Source organism: Saimiri boliviensis, chromosome 2, assembly GCF_048565385.1.
Source record: "Saimiri boliviensis isolate mSaiBol1 chromosome 2, mSaiBol1.pri, whole genome shotgun sequence".
Taxonomy (NCBI): Eukaryota; Metazoa; Chordata; class Mammalia; order Primates; family Cebidae; genus Saimiri; species Saimiri boliviensis.
In genome coordinates this window covers 108234847-108253971 of record NC_133450.1, presented here as the reverse complement: position 1 = coordinate 108253971, position 19125 = coordinate 108234847, and the positions used below count along the sequence as shown (strand labels likewise).

Below are 19125 nucleotides of genomic sequence, written 5' to 3'. Positions count from 1 at the left end.
GTTGATTTTAATGTGGTGTTTTAGTTCCGGGCCTCACTATGAATTCTCTCCAGGATAAATAGAAACAACAAGCCAGAATTTAAGTTCTGATACTAATTAGTAAAGTTCTAGCACCACTGAAATGCATTGCAAAAATTATAAGAGGTGCTATTTCCTGAAATGCAAAGGCATCAACATAAATAAGTTAAGAACTGTGAAATTTATCTGAAATATAAGACCACCAAAAGAAACCAACAAAGCTCCAGCAGTGAACCCAGAAGAATTAAAGATCTTTGAAATGTTGGACAGAGAACACAGAATAATCTTCTCTAAATAAGTTCAGGGAATCATAAGAAAATATGAATAGAAAACTAACTGAAATTCTAAAAACAATCTAGAAACAAAATGAGAAATTTGACTTAAAAATATAAACTATTATTAAAAAATGAATAGAAATCCTAGAAATAAATATTATAACTGCATAAATAAAAACACATTGGAAAACTTCAATAGCAAACTTGGCCAAACAGAGAAAAAAAATTAGTGAATTTTAAGATAGAGCACATGAAATTACCCAATCAGAGGACTGAAAAGAAGAAAGAATTTAAAAAGAGTGAAGAAAGTGGCATATGATAATTATGGGACACCATATTTCTTTGCATAATAGTAATTCCTTTAGGAGACAAGAGATAAGAAGGCATAGAAAGCATATTTAAGAAAATGGATGAAAATTTCACAAATCTGGACAAAGAGGATATCATCAGGTACAGAAAGCTGAGAGGTCATGAATCAATTTCAGCCCAAAGAGAGATTCCCCAAGGCATCTTGTCTTAGACAAAAATTAATATAGGCCAGAGAAGAAAGTAGCAAGATAAAAGAAATGACACATTCAATGGAGTCTCAATACAGCTTTTATCAGATTTCTTAACAGAAACCTTGCAGGCCAAGAAAGAGTTGTATGCTGTATTCAAAGCACTAAAGGAAAAAAAAATGCCAACCCATAATACTATTTCAGTAAAGCTATCTTTAAACTACAAAGGAGAGATAAAGACTTTCCAGACATACAAAAGCTGAAAGAATTCATTAACACCAAACATTCTTCCAAAAAATGCTACAGAAAGTTGCTCAGTCTGAAAGAAATGGATGCTAATATGTAACGAGAAAACATCTGAAGATACTTAACTCATATTTAAAAGAAAAAAATTTCAAAATACTCCAAAACTGTAATTGTGGTAGGTAAGTCACTTGAATCTTATGAATGAAGACTAAAAGACAAATTTTTAAAAACATTAATAACTACAATAATACATTAAGAGATAGGCAATATAAAAAATTTAAAGTGAAACACCAAAACATCAAAATTTGGAGGTGGGATAGTGTTAAAGTGTAGAGTTTTTTTGTTACCTTTTTTTTCCTTGCAATAAAGTTAGATTATCAGTTAAAATAACCTGCTGTACAAATCACACTGCCATGTGTGTACCTATGCAACAATGTTGCATGTTCTTGACATGTACCCCAAAACCTAAAATGCAATTTAAAAAATGTTGAACACAGATGTTTTTCCAAAAGATTATGTGTTTATTATTTCTATCAACTTGTGCATATGACGTTATAGGTATGTGTAGACTAGGTTAGCAAGTCTGAACACAAGTGAAAATAAACCAAAGTTTGATTGCTGCAAAAAAATAATAATAACCTGCTGTGACTATAAAATGTTTTCTTGGTAAGCATCAAAGCAAAAACCTATGTAATAGATACTCTAAAAATAAGTAGCCTGATAGTATGAAATAATAAAAAAAAGTTCCTACAGAAAATAACCACAAAGACTATAAATGAGGAAATGAGGAATTTCCCTATAAATGAGGGGGGAGAAAAAAAAGGAAAGGAAAGGAAGCATCTACAAAACAACCAGAAAACAAGTAACAAAAAGTCCATAGGCAATAATAACCTTAAATTTAAATAGCTGGATGGATGAAAAACTAGACCCAACTATATGTTGTGTGCAAGAAACTCACTTCATTTATAACGACACACATAGACTGAAAAGATATTTTGTGCTCATGGAGAAGATATTCTGTGCTCATGGAAACCAAAAAAGAATACCAAAAAGTAATAGTTATATTTATTAAAAATAGATATTGTTAAGAATGATAGAAAAGATAAAGAAGACCATTACATAATGATAAAGGAATCAAAACAGCAAGAGAATAAAATAGTATGAATCCAACACTGGAAAACCCAAATATATAAATTATATATAATAAATATAAATAGTCCGAAAGGGAGAGATTGACTGACATGCAGTAAAAGTAAGGAATTTCAGTACATCATTTTCATCCAGGCAGAAAATCAACAAACACTGTCATTAAACTACACTCTACACCAAATAGATTTAATGACGTTTACAGAAGATTCAGCAGGTGCCTAATACACATTTTTCTTAACAGCACATGGAACGTTGTCCAGGATAGAATACAACTTAGGTTCCAAAACAGCAAATTAAAAACATTGAAATTATATCAACTATCTTCTCTGACCAGAATAGAATAAAACTTAATAACAGAAGGAATTTGGAGACTGTATATACTTATTAAATTAAACAACATACTCCTAATCAATGAGCAGAGAAGGAGACTATGCCATTTGCCACAACGTGGATGGACCTGGAGGACATTATGCTAAATGAAATAAGCCAGATGCAGATAAAAAAGTATTGCATGATCTCATGTATGTGTGGTATAAAAAAAAAAGAGGTCAAATAGTGAATAGAAAGGTTGTTACTGTGGAAGAGTTTGGGAGGAAGAGGAAGTGGGAAGATGTATTTCAAAGGTTATAAAATAGTAGATATATAGAATCAACAAGTTTAGAGATCTAACGTGTAGCATAAGTACTAAAGTAATGAAATTGCATTGTATTGAGGATTTTTGTTAAAGAAGTAGATTTTAGCTACTTTTGTCACACAAATAATTATGTGAGATGGTACATATATTATTAACCTGCTTCATTATAGTAACTATTCTTATCTGCATGTATCCTGTAAGATCATGATGTAAAACTCAAATATACATATAATTTATTTAAAATGTAAAAATAAATTAGAAAATTCACAATTGTATGGATTTTTTTTAAGTCTGAAGGAGATTTGACTACTGAGAAAGCACCGTTGGAACCATGTATAATAGAAACTAAACTACAGACTTAAAAATATTAAAGGTCAAATTCTAAAAGTACTGTGTGTATTTATGAAACCACAATTGTATCTTAAAAAATTACTTGTGCCAATTCCATAGAGTTTGTATTGCCACTGCATTGGGATTTATTTGGGCATATTACTAATACAGAATAATTTCCTACAGCCATTTTTTTAAACTGATACCTTTTATAGAATATTTTTAAGATGTAATTTGTGTTACTTAATTCAATGTGTTGTATGGATGACACCAATGATTTAGAATTTATATGAAGTAAGTGGAACACCTCATGATCTGATTTCTTTATAAAATGCTACACATTTTACCACAGAAAGTAGTCTTCTAAGCTTGCTTTCTGTCACTCATATATTTCAGAAGCAATTGCTGTAGTGAAAGTTTAGTCTTTGAAGGATTTCTATGTTTTCTCTGTCTCCTTTAAGTGTCAAATATGGGAATGTAGAAAAAGCAAACACAATCTATCGTTCATTGCAAGGTGATGGATGGGGTCAGGCTTATTCAGGCAGTAAATTAACATCCATTTTCTTGGAAAGCTTTTTGACATTGTTTTGGAAGTCTCTTGAACTAAAATACTATCTCCTGCTTCCTGCTACTCCTGTCTCTGCATTTCCTCCTCCCTGGTCTAGAAGCCAGCAAGATTTCAATTACATTGAAGATATTTTTTAAAAAATGGAACACATCTGATATATTCAATGGAAGTAAGTGCCTTTATAATCTAGAACTTTTCAAAGAAAAAAATTACTTCATGAGTCTTCTAAATTAAAATGAGTTGGAGGCAAAGGTAATTATTTCACACACTGAGAAACAGGTGTAGATGCTATTTGGAGATCCAAATGAACATGCCAGTTAGTACATTAGGTTTATGTGCTAATGTAGCCTCATTTAATTGCCATGTCTGAGGAAATTTGGCTTTTTCATAAAATGAGGTTTGGAAAATAACTCTATTCATTCAGTAGTTATGACGATAGAATGCTAATGAATGAGGAGAGAATGTCTGTGTCCAGACATTTTGAAGATGCCAAATTTTGAATGCCCTGGGTTCTGCCCTCTCAAGAAATACTTTGTTCTGTTGCATGTTCCACTGGAGTCTTGATACTTCCTGAAACAGAGAACTACAGAAAGTCAGTTCTGATGGAACATGCATGTGTTGGTAATGGGAAATATAATGTGATACTTTGTATTAATCTAGTAAGGCAGGAAAGGGCAAGAAAGCAATGCCTCTCAAATCTGATACATGTCATGAGAAATAGTATAAATTAAGAAACATCTGTTTTAAGTAATTTTGCTAAGGATTAACATCAAAGTGCTTGATTTTGTTTCCTTTTTCTTATGTTTTTGTTAATTTAAATCTAATGGAAGAGAAGGAGAGGAAGCAGGCTAACTTTGTGAATATTGTTAAGTCTGACATGTGGATTGTGATATTTCTTGATCAAAAAGCCTATAAATGTTTAACAGAATAAATTTACATGAAGCAAGCAGTATATAAAGCGATTAATTGTTTAGAAATATCATGTCATGAAGACTACTATTTGTGGTAAGTGGATGGCAAGCTAAAAATAGCACTGCTTACTAAAAATGCTGGTTATCCTACAGCGCAGCCATTTGTTTGAACCCTTCCGTGCTTTGTTTAGAGCAAGAGGTTATACAAGAGCTTTCTTGGTGGTGATAGGAAAAACAGGCTATTCCTTCTTGAACAAATTATATCAGTTATAAATATTGTACTTGCTTCGAGCTCTTTTGCTTTTGCAGTAAATAATTTAAAATAACTGGTTTTTTAAATGTAATTTCTGCCATTCTATATATCATGAGGAATGTAGTTACAAAAGTATAGAAGAACAGAATGTACCAGTAGAAGTTACCGTAATCTAATTCCTACTATTTTGGGAGCCTTAGAAGTTGGCACATCCGCAAATTGTTACTTGGCCTGTATACAAAATGTGTTTCTAAAATGTGTATTTTTGAAAAAGTCACTATTTAATATGCAGGAATTTTTAAATTCAAAAATTTTACTTCTACATCTCTTTGACAACATCTTGGGAAAAATAAAATTAAATTCAAATCTATAGTTGGCTCTACAATCCCTCAAAAAGCTTACAATCTAGTTTGAAGACAGTGCATATACATGTGAATAAAACAGAGAAACTCAACAAAAGGCATGAAACTATGATAGCAGATTGTAAAATCCACATTCATGAGAAATAATAGGGATTTTATATGCAATCAATGTTCTTTTCAGGGAAGTTTTTTTCTCTTCTCATAACTTCTTGCTTTGAAACAATGATGATCTTATTTTTCTCCCCACCATATTTTGACTAACTTTTTGATATTTCTTAACGTAGGGAAAGTAGACTTGTGCGTTACTCAGTTTTAATGGCCTACCAACTGCACATAAAATCAGAAGAGCTGAGTGTTATTATAAACAACTTGATATAAACCCCTCCTGTTTAACATCTCTAATGAATACATTTTTGTTTTCTCCCACCAATATTGTTTCATAGTCCTCTTCATTTCATGTGTATGCTTTTGCTTGCTGTTTCTTTTAGCTTAGAATTAAGACCATGCCTCATAGAAAAGAAATATTTATTGAGTGAGCAAAAGTCACAGAGGGTTTCACATTTGATACAACTGGTGTACTTCGCTGAAAACAGTTCAGATTTAAATAGCTATATAGTCTATATTAGAATTCTACATAAGTTTTGAATATCTGTAGCATTTATTTGCCCTTTTCTAGAGTCAAAAGCAGCATTTTCGAGGTAACTGTTCTGCTGGTATAATAGTCCGTTTTGTTAGTCATAGGCTCCCAGCTGCTGCTTAATGAGATACAAGCATATTTCAGAGAAAAATAGATGAAGAAACCAAGACTATTAGTAGCAAACAATATAGAGGAAAAAAGAAAATGAGATGTAGAGAGAAAAGAAAATGAGCCACAAAAGGATTTTTTTACCAGGCTACCCTGCGGTACGCTCTGATTGCAGGCAGACACAAATCGACAGTCATCTCTGCATTCAAGAGTTACCAACTGCTAAATTGGCAACTTTATGATGGAAAGAGGAGAGACTTAAACATTCTTGCAGCTCTGGATAGAAGTCATTCTATAGATTGATATTTGTAGCATTTCAACTTTACTAGATAATTGAAAAGATTTTTATGCATGTACTTTGAATTGTGATAGCTGGCAGGAATGTGAAGACTTACAGATAATTTGAAAATTGTGCAATTTTTCAAATGTTATCAATTAGTTATTTCTAATATTTTTGCAATATTTAGTATTTAACTATTTATGTTAGAATTAACACTTAGTCTTTGTCATATTTTTTAAGCTGACTATATAAATTGCCAAACAGATAAGCAAACAGAATTTTAGTATACGAGTAGACGCGTATCTACTCACCTCAAAGATGCTAGTCTTTGATTTTTTTGAAGAAAGTCTATTCATGATAATCGCCCAAAGTATTTAGTGCTCTGAACGACAGCAGTTGGAGGAACTCACTGAGCACAAACATTCTCTGCACAATTAGCAGGTTATCCCTTAATTGGTCCTCTGAGGTATTATCGATGGCTGATCACAGGGAAACTTCTGCCTTCCAAAATGTGATGTTATTCAGTGGAATTATGATAAGAAGCCATGTCAGTGGAAATGTAAAACTAAATACACAATGAAATGAGATCACATAATCAATAATTATTTATTTGCAAGATATTTTTCAAATGAGTAAGGCAAAACATCTAGATACTAATGGGTTCTCTCAGCAGTGGGGCCTGTTCATCCTCTGTCAAAAAATATAAGTGGGTAACTAATGAGAGGCAATTTAAATTATTAAAGTAAGAAAAATGTAAGTTATACATTTAATAAGAAATGTGTATAAGTAAAAACTGTTTTAATTTTGTCTGTCATATATAAGATCTGAGTTCTCTCTTATTTGATAGTATTAATTTACATTGATTGAAATAAAAATTTTCTGTTTCTCATGCCATTCTTATTAATCTCCACATAATAATTAGCATTTTTTGTAAGCTTTGGTGACTTTTAAAATTTTTCTGTATGCTATTTATTTTGGGCAGAAGAGATATCACTCTAATATGAAATGTCAGTGTGCTCACCCATATATAGGCAAAGAAAATTTTACCTTCAGTTTCCAAAACAGATGATTGTTTTCCTGTTAAAATCTCTGAGATAAAATTTTTATGATCTTTTAAAATAGTAATTTTATTATTATATAAAATAGTAACAAAATTATACTATATTTATACTAAGCATATATATATTTATTTCTGTATCTAATATAAAATATTTTCTAGGCTAAACTGTTTTTCTTTAACTCTGAGCTTTGTGGATGTAGAAAACAGAGGCTCCTTGAAATTACTTTTTAAGCACTTGCCGACAGTCTGTTTCCCTTCTTCAGATGAACTTCTTCTGTCATGTTGGCCATTTTTTATGGTGTAGCTCTACATTGTTTCATTGTTTATTAAACAGATTGTTCAACTGGTGCCTCTTGTTCTAAAAATAATGTCCATTATATAATAACTGTTTTTCCTTAAGAACAGGTTCCCTTATTTGAAGCAAGCCAAGAAAAGTTGTCATGCATAGAAGTTGAGGAGGTGTTTGTTTAGAGAGTTAAGCTTATATAATCACATATTATATAATTTTAAATCCTTATTCTGTAACTTCATTTGGAGACATTGTTATGATTAATGAGGTAGCTCATTAAATTGCTGTACTTGTTACTTAGAGCACCGACATAGACTTCCAGAGGTCTAAGTTTCACATGTAACTTTGACACTGAATAAATCTGTGACCTTGAGTCAACCTTTTTATGTTTAGTGGACTATATTTACATATCTTTAATGAAATATTAATAGTAAGACTGTGCGTGCATCTGTGTGTGTGTGTGTGTGTGTATATGTGTGCCCTTGAGGGTGGTTTTTACATGTAAATAATTTAGAAATTAATTTTAATAACTTAAAATTTAATTTTAAAGGTCAAAACAAAAACCTAGCTCTTAAGCTTTAAGTTAAAAATAAATTAATCCTCATTCTAAAAAGCAGCATATTGTAATCACTGCCACAGGTGGTTGAATAATGTTTGATCCCATTAAAAGATTTAATATTTGTTCTTTAGAATTTTAAAATAACTTAAATATCATATATAAATATGATATATTGAATTTCTCTTTAAATATTTTAAATTCCTTATTGATAAGTTCTTTAATGAGCTAAATAATTCTTATAAACCTAACATATAAAGCTTATAGTAAAACTTATTTCAGTTAATATTGTAATAGGTCAAATTGATTCTGTTTCAACTTAAATCACAAATGTAAAGCATTTTTCAAGTATACATTTTAAAGTAGCATTATTAAAATTTACTCTAATATTCAGAAATTCCTTGAACATTAGAAATTAACAAACACATGTATATATGTCTTAAGACTGTCATTTTAATTCTGTAAATATTTTATACTTAATTATAAATTAATAAATGTAAATTAATTTTAATTTATAATTATAAGTTTTTTTGGTTGACAGATGCTTAAAAGAAATGGCTACATTATTTTGCCGTATAATTTAGGGAAGCCTCTTAATTTTCTGGAGAAAATGCTTAGATGTCAAGTATGAAAACAGAATTCTTACTGAAGTTACTCTTTAAAGTAGCTTCCACATGGGGGTGGTCACCTATTTCATACAAACTGTAGATTAATTATATAATTTTTGTCTACGCATAGATCATGTCAGTTTTTCACAGGACTTAGGTTCTTTTGTTTCCTTGACTCTCATATGTAATGTGCAGGTCCATTTATATGCAGATTGTTTTAAACAAATATATTGGAGAGATTTTGGAGATTTGTGACAATTTGAAAAAAACTCCCAGATGAATCTCAGCCTCTGAGACAGCAAGACCAAGTCCTCCTCTTTCTCTTTCACCTACTCAGCCTACTCAAGTTGAAGGCCTTTATGAATGATCTACTTCCACTTAACAAGTAGTAAATATATTTTCTCTTCTTTATGATTTTCTGAATAACATTTCTCTAGCTTACTTTATTGCAAGAATACAGTATAAAATACAGATAACATACAAATTATGTGCTGATCAACTGTTTATGTTATTGGTAAGGCTCCTGGTCAATAGGAGGCCATTAGTAGTTAGGTGTTTGGGGATCCAAAAGTTATATATGGATTTAGAATCTGCAGAGAGTTGGTATCTTTAACCCCCACATTGTTCAAAGGTCAGCTTTACTATCTGCATTTTTTAAAAGGATAATTTCTTATTAAACCAAGGTAACATTAAATATGCATCTAGAGAAATAAGTTTGTAAGTTTATGGCTTAGTTTAGAAGAACTAATATGAGGGTGAAGGGTGAAGATTAAAGAAAACTTTAACTTAAAATACCTTAGTAGATGTAGTACCAGCTTCTCTTTGTACTTCTAGTAGAATTCAGCAGTAAATTTGTGTGATCCTATACTTTTTTGGGGACTTGGCAGGCTATTTATAACTGCCTCAATTTTAGAACTAGTTATTGGTGTATTTAGGGATTTGCTGTCTTCCTGATTCAGTCTTGGGAGGGCGTCTGCATCCAGGAATTTATCCATTTCTTCCAGATTTTCTAGTTTATTTGCATATAGATATTTATAGTATTCTCTGATGGTTGTTAATATTTCTTTTGGGTCAGTGGTGATATCGCCCCTATCACTTCCGATTTTGTCTATTTGATTCTTCTTTCTTCTTTATTAGTCTAGCTAGTGGTCTGTCTGTTTTGTTAATTTTTCCAAAAACCAACTCCTTGATTCACTGATTTTTTTGAAGGTGTGTGTGTGTGTGTGTGTGTGTGTGTGTGTGTGTGTGTCTGTCTGTCTGTCTGTCTGTCTGTCTGTTTCCCTCCTTCAGTTCTACTCTGATCCTGCTCATTTCTTTTCTTCTGCTAGCTTTTAGGTTTACTTGCTTGTTCTTGATTCTCTAGTTCTTTTAGTAGTGATGTTATTTGTCAATGTAAAACATTCTAGTTTTTGATATGGGCATTTCGTGCTATAAATTTCCCTCTTAACACTCCATTAGCTGTGTCCCAGAGATTTTGGTATGTTGTCTCTTTGTTCTCATGAGTTTCAAACAACTGCCTTAATTCCATTATTTACCCAGGAGTCATATAGGAGCCGGCTGTTCAATTTTTATTTAATTGTATGGCTTTGGGTATGTTTCTTAATCTTGAGTTCTAATTTGATTGTGCTGTGATCTGAGAGACTGTTATTATTTCAGTTTTTTTGCAGTTGCTGAGGCGTGTTTTACTTCCAATTATGTGGTCAATTTTAGAATAAGTGTCGTGGTGATGAGAAGAATGTATATTCTGTTGCTTTTTGGGTGGACAGTTCTGTAAATGTCTGCCAGGTCCACTTGATCCAGAGCTGAGATCAGATCCTGAATATCTTTGTTAATTTTCTATCTTTATTACCTGTCTAATATTGTCAGTGGGGTGTTAAGGCCTCCCACTATTATTGTGTGAGTGTATAAGTGTCTTTGTAAGTCTCTAGAAAATTTACGCATCTGGGTGCTCCTGTATTAGACACATACGTATTTAGGAAAGTTATTCTTGTTGAATTAAACCCTTTACCAATATGTAAGGCCCTTTGGTCCTTCTTCTTCTTCTTCTTTTTTAAAGTCATTGGCTTAAAGTCTTTTTTATCAGAAACTAGAATTGCAACTGCTGCTTTTGTCAAAGAGGAGTGGGTACCATTTCTACTGAAGCTATTCTAAACAGTGAAAGGGAGAGACTTCTTTCTAACTCATTTTATGAGACCAGCATCATCCTGATTCTAAAACCTGGCAGAGATACAATAAAAAAAGAAGACTTCAGGCCAGTGTCCCTGATGAACATCAATGCAAAAATCCTCGATAAAATACTGGCAAAATAAATGCAGCAGCACATCAAAAAGCTTATCCACTATGATCAAGTCGACTTCATCTCTGGGATGTAATGTTGGTTTAACATACACAAATCAATAAATGTAATTCATCACATAAACAGAACTAAAGACAAAAACCACATGATTATGTCAATAGACACTGAAAAGGCCTTTGATAAAATGCAACATCCCTTCATGTTAAAAACTCTCGATTAACTAGGTATTGAAGGAATAGACCTCAAACTAATAAGAGCCAGTGATGACAAACCCACAGCCAATATCATACTGAATGAGCAAAAGCTGGAAGCATTCCCATTGAAAACCAGCACAAGACAAGGTTGCCCTCTCTCACCACTCCTATTAAACATAGTATTGGAAGTCCTGGCCAAAGCAACCAGGCAAGAAAAAGAAATAAAGATTATTCAAATAGGAAGAGAGGAAACCAAATTGTCTCTGTTTGCAGATGACATGATTCTATATCTAGAAAACACCCTTGTCTCTGCCCAAAAGCTTCTTAAGCTAATGAGCAACTTCAGCAAAGTTTCCTGACACAAAATCATTGTGCAAAAATTGCTAGCATTTCTATATACCAACAAGAGGTATGCAGAGAGCCAAATCATGAATGAACTCTCATTCACAATTGCTTCAAATAGAATAAAATACCTAGGAATACAGCTAACAAGGAAAGTTAATGAGTTCTTCAAGGAGAACTACAAACCACTGCTTAAGGAAATCAGAGAGGACACAAGCAAATGGAAACATATTCCATGCTCATGGATAGGAAAAATCAATATTGTGAGAATGGTCGTACTACCCAAAGTAACATAGATTTAATGCTTTTCCTATTAGCCTACCATTGACTCTTTTATCAGAATTAGAAAAAAAAATTCAAAATTCAAATGGAATTAAAGAGCCCTTATAGCTAAAACATTTCTAAGCAAAAGAACAAAGCTGGAGGTTTCATGCTACCCAACTTCAAACTATACTACAAGACTACAGTAACCACAACAGCAAGTTGCTGGTACAATTATAGACACATAGACCAATGGAACAGAATAGAGAACTCAGAAGGAAGACCACACACTTACATCTGATCTTCAACAATTCTGACAAAAACAAGCAATCAGGAACACATTTCCTATTTAATGAATGGTGCTGGGAGAGCTGGCTAGCTATATCCAGAAAATTGAAACTGGAGCCCTCCCTTACACCTTATACAAAAATTAACTCAAGATGAATTAAATACCTAATGTAGAACTCAAAACTATGAAAACCCTTGAAGAACATCTAGGCAGTACCATTCAGGACATAGGCATGGGCAAAGACTTCCTGACAGAAACACCAAAAGCAGTTACAACAAAAGCACAAGTTGACAAATGGGATCTAATTCAAGAGCCTTTGCAAAGCAAAAGAAACTATTATCATCAGAGTGACCAGACGACCTACAGAATGGGAGAACATTTTTTTGCCATCTATCCAACTGACAATGGTCTAATATCCAGAGTCTACAAGGAACTTAAACAAATTTATAAGAAAAAAACAAAACCCCATTAAAAAGTAAGCAAAGGACATGAACAGACACTTCTCAAAAGAAGACGTTCATGCAGCAAACAAACGTATGAAAAAAGCTCAACCTCACTGATCATTAGAGAAATGCAAATTAAAATCACAATAATATACCATCTCACGCTAGTCAGTATAGCAATTATAATTAAGTAAAGAGACAATAGATGCTGACAATGTTGAGCAGAAAAAGGAACACTTATGTGGTTGATGGGAATGTAAATTAATTCAACCATTGTGGAAGACAGTGTGGCAATTCCTCAAAGATCTAGAAGCAGAAATAACATTTAACCCAGCAATCCCATTACTGGGTATATACCAAAAAGAATATAATTCCCCCTTTAAGAGATAGTGTCTTGCTCTCTGTTGCCCAGGATGGGCGTAGTGGCATGGTCAGAGTTCACTGTATCCTCAAATTCTTGGGCTCAAACAATTTTCCTGCCTCAGCCTCTCTGGTGGACTACAGGTGTATACTACCATGCCTGGCTAATTTATTCTTAATTTTTTCAGAGACAGTCTCATTATGTTGCCCAGGCTGGTCTTGATCTCCTGTCCTGAAATTATTCTACTGTCTCAGGGTCCCAAAGTGCTGCAAGTAGAAGCTTTAGCCACCAAATTTGGTCCCAATATTTTGCAAAATGATTTTTTTCTGTTATCTGTTATCTGTGCTATACCTTATGATTCCTGTGGTAATTTTTCTGCTTCTTGAAATATTTTCTATTCAGAAATGCTTTTCTTCTGGGTCATTACAATCTTACTCTGTTTGCTTTGTTGTCTCACACATGTTTTGTAGCATACTGGGATTTTTCTATTTTAGTTTCTCAACTCATGACATCTTGGACCAGGCATATTTTTGTGGGGTTAGTCCGGTACATTAAGCATATTTAACATTTCTAATCTCTACCCACTAATGCCAGTACACCCCCACCCAGTTTTGACAACCAAAAAGATCTCTGCACACTGCCAAATGTTCTGGGGATGAGGGAAAAATTGTCCTGGTTTGTGAATCAATGTTGCATTTACTAAATCCAGGCCTATACTATACTTACTTAGTAACCAGGTTGTATTTGACTCACCCTGATACCATGATCTGAAAGTTGGATGACACCTATTGTTAGACCTACCTATGCTCAAGAAACATATGTATTTGTGTATCTTAAATTTTTAGTGTCTAATATCTGTTCATTTATTGCATGTCTGCTTATGTGAAATGGGATATTATTCTGAACCCAATGCTTTGACTCTATGAATCACAACTTTTATCATATATTAAAATTGAATATTCTTGTTATCTTTTTTCTGACGATTATTCCCATTTCCCATCCATACTTGTCCTACTGAGACTTATGGTTTGCAAAATTAGGAAGATAGGGTGACACACAACAGGTTTATTCTATTACTGTGAATTTATAGAATGAGTCATTACTTGTGTTTTTAAATCACATTTCTTTAGCTTTATAATTAAGGGAAATGTCTCATAGATTTTGGATATAGACTCTGACATGAGTTTTACAGTTGTTTTGAACTTTTGACCCTCTGTCTTCATCCATACTTTACTAGTAAGCTAGAAATGGAAGTGGATTGTGTCATCATGTTACTATATTTAACTTGATCTCAGTACAGACTTCTTCTGAAAACCTGGAAGAGGAATGATGAAGCTTTAAGTTGAACAAAGTTGACAGAATGATTGTTTCTTTACTTGCTTGTTTTCAGAATAAGAAATACATTAAAAGTTTTCATAATAAATCATGTGGGTTTACTTACATTTCCTCATAAGCGTTCATGCAGTCCTACAAAAATTTGCAAATATAAGTCTGAAGATTGATTAATCCTCTCTGTTGATAAATAAAGTCCTATTAGGTTTCAAATATTGGTTTTACTTCTATTTGTAAATTACTCTTGAGGTATAAATCCTGGAGATGTTACCACTTTTTTATCACAGACCTTTAGATAGGGCTTTGCAAGATGTAAAATGACATTTTGTAAAAAATCACTAATTGGTAGGTAAAAATACAAAACTTTTATTACTCTCTATGCATAATATTTGTGGCTTCTGCTATCATATTTTACATATTTATTTTAATATGAATTTCATTAACTAACCCTTGAAACATGGTATTTTTCAGTTGGTTAGTTTTCAGGAACTTGATAAGGTATTTATTTTTAATTATCAAATATAATCAGATATGTATTGTTGATCTTTTTTTGGTGGTTTAAATATACTACAGTTCAAACAACTTGCTTCTTGTCATAATCACCACATTGATTTTTTTTATTGTTGTTTTTTGACATGGGAGAATTGTAAATTTTCAAAAATAGCCAAATTTCTGAACGACTCAAGTTAAAATACCCGAATCAGTTTATTACTGGAGACTGACTGCCAAGGACTAGCACCATGATTCTGTATAAGTTCTTTCTGAGGTTAAGCACATTAAATACATCAAAGACTATTTTTCCCTGACTGAATATGCCTAAGCAAAGACTGCTTTCAACATTCTGTTTTTCGCTTAGTGCTATGTGCCACTTCTGATGCACAGGATTTACTTCTTTAAAATACTTAAGCATCAATTCACATTCTATCAGTGGATCTTATTCTGTTAGTAGATGCATCGCAAGGCTATTTGAAGCCTTGCAGATTGAAGAAGCATTTGTTTTTATATGGATATATAATGTACATTAGTTCTATACTTTTCTGGAGTATAAGAGGTACAAAAGAATTTAAGCATCACAAAAGAGATTATAACTTACCATTGTGCATATATTTCTAATCTGAATGACTCATTAAATATTATATAAAATTATTCAGTTTATGTTTTCTTTACCTTTATTTCACTTCGTGAATATTTTACATTTTATATGTATTATTTAGAACTTGTAATGGTAAATATGATTTGTAATTTCTATAACTTGTTAATCTTACTCAACACTTCATAGATAAGGATGACAGTATTTTTAAACTTCCATTAGGAATTTGATTTTTGCCAGTATTTTAAAGAGTGGTTGAAAATAATGACTGGAAAGAAGTAACTGAAAATTGTATTTTTCACTATAATTCCAGAGCCTCATAAACAATTTCTGTTACATTTCTGAAATCTCAATATCTGCAGAATATTGTTCATAGGGAAACAACTAGATACAAGAAATTATTTCTCTATGAGACACTTTGTGGTTAGTATTGATAATATGGTGGTTATATTTGTTAGTGTGTAGGGCATATCAACTCAAGGCGAGTAATAATTTTTAATGGAAAAATGGTTGCAGTAAAACACTAAATGTATTCTTGACAGTATTTCACAAAATTTACCTGCATAATAAAAATGTTTTTTAAAGCTTTTATTTCTTCTTGGGCAGAAATGAAGGAATTCACCTTTTTACCATATTGGTGAAAATAAAATATGGACATTTAGTGTGTTTAGACTTATTTATTGAGAGAATTTATATACCATAAATTCATGCATTTTAATTGTTCAATTTAATGATTTTTAGTAAGTTTGTAGTATTATGCAACCATCATCACATGCCAGTTATAGAAGATGTCTGTTCAGCCTCCAAATTCTGTCATCAAGTTTGCAGTTAATACCTGCTCTCATTCTCAGCCTTAAGTACCCTTAATCTGCTTTTTGCTAGATTTGCCTTTTTTTGGACATTTCATAAAGATGAAACCATATAACATATAGTTGTCTGTATTTAAATTCTTTCCTTAGTGTAGTAGTTCTGAAGTTGATCCATGTGGTAGCATGTAGTTATAGTTTGCTCCTCTTTATTGCAAAATAATATTCCATGTGTGGAAATATATTTTGTTTATACTTTTACCAATTGATGGACATTTAAATTATTTCTAGTTTTTGGTTAACATATATAACTCTGCCATGAACAGTTGTATACAATTTTTGCATGGTCATGTTTTAGTTTTCTTTGGGTAGATGCCTAGGGGAAGAATTACTGAGTCATATGGATGGTTTATGTGTAGATTTTTAAGAAATTGCCAAGCTGTTTTCCAAAGTAGCTGTACCATTTTACATTCGTACCAATGATGTATAAAGGTTCATGTTTCTTCACATTCTTATCAACTTTTGTTTGTATGGTATTTTGACTTTTTTTTCTTAATAGTCAAGTCATATTCTGCAAAAAGAAAAAATCCTGTGAGATTGTGTTGCATCATTAGATTGTTTTGGGGGGAATTGCTGTATAAAAATTGGAGTCATTCAATCATGACAATGGAATGTCTCTTTAGTTACTTAGAGCTCTAATTTCTTTCTGCAGTGTTTTGTTGCTTGTTTGAATGTTCAAGTCTTGCATTCTTTTTCGTTAAATTTTTTCCTATTTTATTCTTGATATTATTATGGATATAATTGTTATGTTAATCTCATTTTCTGCATGTTCTTTGCTAGTAAGTAGAAAGATGATTTGTTTTTGTATATGGATTTTTCATCCTGAGACATTGCTGAACTCAGGTATAAGTTTTTTGTGTTTTGTTTTGTTTTGTTTTGTTTGTGTGTGTGTGTGTGTGTGTGTGTGTGTTAGTTTCTTAGGATTTTCTGTGTTTAGAATTACATTAGCTGCTAATAAAGACAGCTTTATGTCTTCTTTTCTAATCTAGGTACCTTCTTTTTCCCTCCCTCACTCCTCCTCTTTTTCCCTCTCTCCATCCCTTCCTTGTTTGTTTTCTTCCTTCCCTTCCCTCTTCCTCCTCCCTTTCTCCTTTTATACCTCCCTTTTCTCTGGCCAACTTCCATCTCTTGTCCTGACATAAGTATTAATAGTATTATCTTTTACTTTGAAAGGTGTCACTGAAGATTTCATCAAGCACTAAGGATGAAAACATGAAAATACTTTCTGAAATCTTTGTATGGTTTCTTATTCTAGGGCTCTCCCAACTTCTTAGAGAAGCCAAAATATGTAAAATACTTTCTTTATTTAAAGTAATTGAGGTAACTATTGCTGGAAAATCGTATTTAAGTCTGACAGTAATGCAGGCAGAATAGAGTAGTTCTTGAGGTTATTACTAAGGACAACCCTGATGAGTGTAAAAAGAGTGTTAGCAGTGTCACAGCTAATATGTGAAAACAAATGCCATTCATGAGACACTTTCAGTCAATAGCAAACAGAAATAATTGATTTCTAGAAAGAAGTTCCATAAGTAACAGTTCAGAGCTCCAAAGTTTCTCTGGGTAGGTTGTATTGAAATTAACTGTTGAAGTCATGCATTGGGAAATAAATGCATATGTTAAATGTTTTGTTAACATTAGCCTCACTATGTAAAATATTGCTCTTGTAATCAGCTTCTTATAAAATTTTATCTCAATTTACTTTAGAACATTAGGATTTACAAATAAAAGTAATTTTCTTTTCTTTAAACAAGAATTTGTTTGCGCTAGCCTTTAATTTCATGTGAGAACCTATTCTACATTTATCCAGACATTTTAGTTAGTTTGATTATTATTTCATCTTACATAACATTGGTGTCTTAAATCAAATAATGTCTGACCGAGTAAAATGGCTTAATTTAAATGTTTTTGCAGTCAATCAATACCTAAATGAATAGAGCAGAGTAAGAAAAATCTAAATGTTAGTTTCAAATACGCCTTTTTCTTCTCTGGGATATGTTCTAATGTACTCCCAATCAATATATAGGTAATAATCCCACTAGCAGAATATTTTAATCAGTTCATTTCCAAATATATTATACAGTATTCCATAAGGATTTTTCATAAATATATTTTAAAGAATATATTTGAAAATATTTTAAGATTTTAAAATATAACTGAATCATATTTAATAATTAGAAGGAATTATAGGTAACAAATATTTATAGAATAGTCATTCTGCTACAGTCAATAAAATTGCATAGATATTTAAGACATTATATCTACTTCCCAGGAGCTAATGCTGTGGAAGAACATATGTGCTATGCTAATTCTTTGGCACACTGTTTCATATCCATTTATCTCTTGCTGTGTAACCAAACGCTCTACATTTGTGGATTCAAATGGGGATCCACAAATTATATCTCATGTGCCATATCTAGTTTGAGTCCTGTTTTTGAGTGTCCTGTAAGGTCTTTTTATTTAAATTTTTTAAATTAAAAAAGCAAAGAGTATGTGACAGAGACTCATTATAATTTGTAATGATGAAAATATTTATTTTCTAGTCCTTTAAAGAAAAAAAAATGGTGCTGTCCCTTGGCTTAAAATAACACTTTATTATTCAGATTCTGTGGGTTGACTGATCAGACGTTAATTCTTGCTTTGATTCTTTCATTTGGTGGCAGTCGGCTATTGACTGGGTCTGCATCTGTTGAGCTTTACTGACAGTTCATTTGCATGGCTGGCAGATGATACTATTGTTGCCTGGGAACTCAACGAGGACTGTTTACAGGAACACCTGCACTTGGCCTTTCTATGTGGCTTGCATTTCATATTTGCACAGCATGGCATCTGGATTTTTAAATTGGGCTTCCTAATGGTAAGCATTCTAAGAG

The 19125-nt window shown here is 32.2% G+C and overlaps 1 protein-coding gene across 1 annotated transcript in view; it reads left to right on the top strand.

Annotated features, from left to right (window-relative positions):
* Window positions 1-19125, top strand: part of LOC101052147 (ADP-ribosylation factor-like protein 2) — an 889888-nt gene that overhangs the window by 630020 nt on the left and 240743 nt on the right. The gene's annotated exons all lie outside the window — the stretch shown is intronic.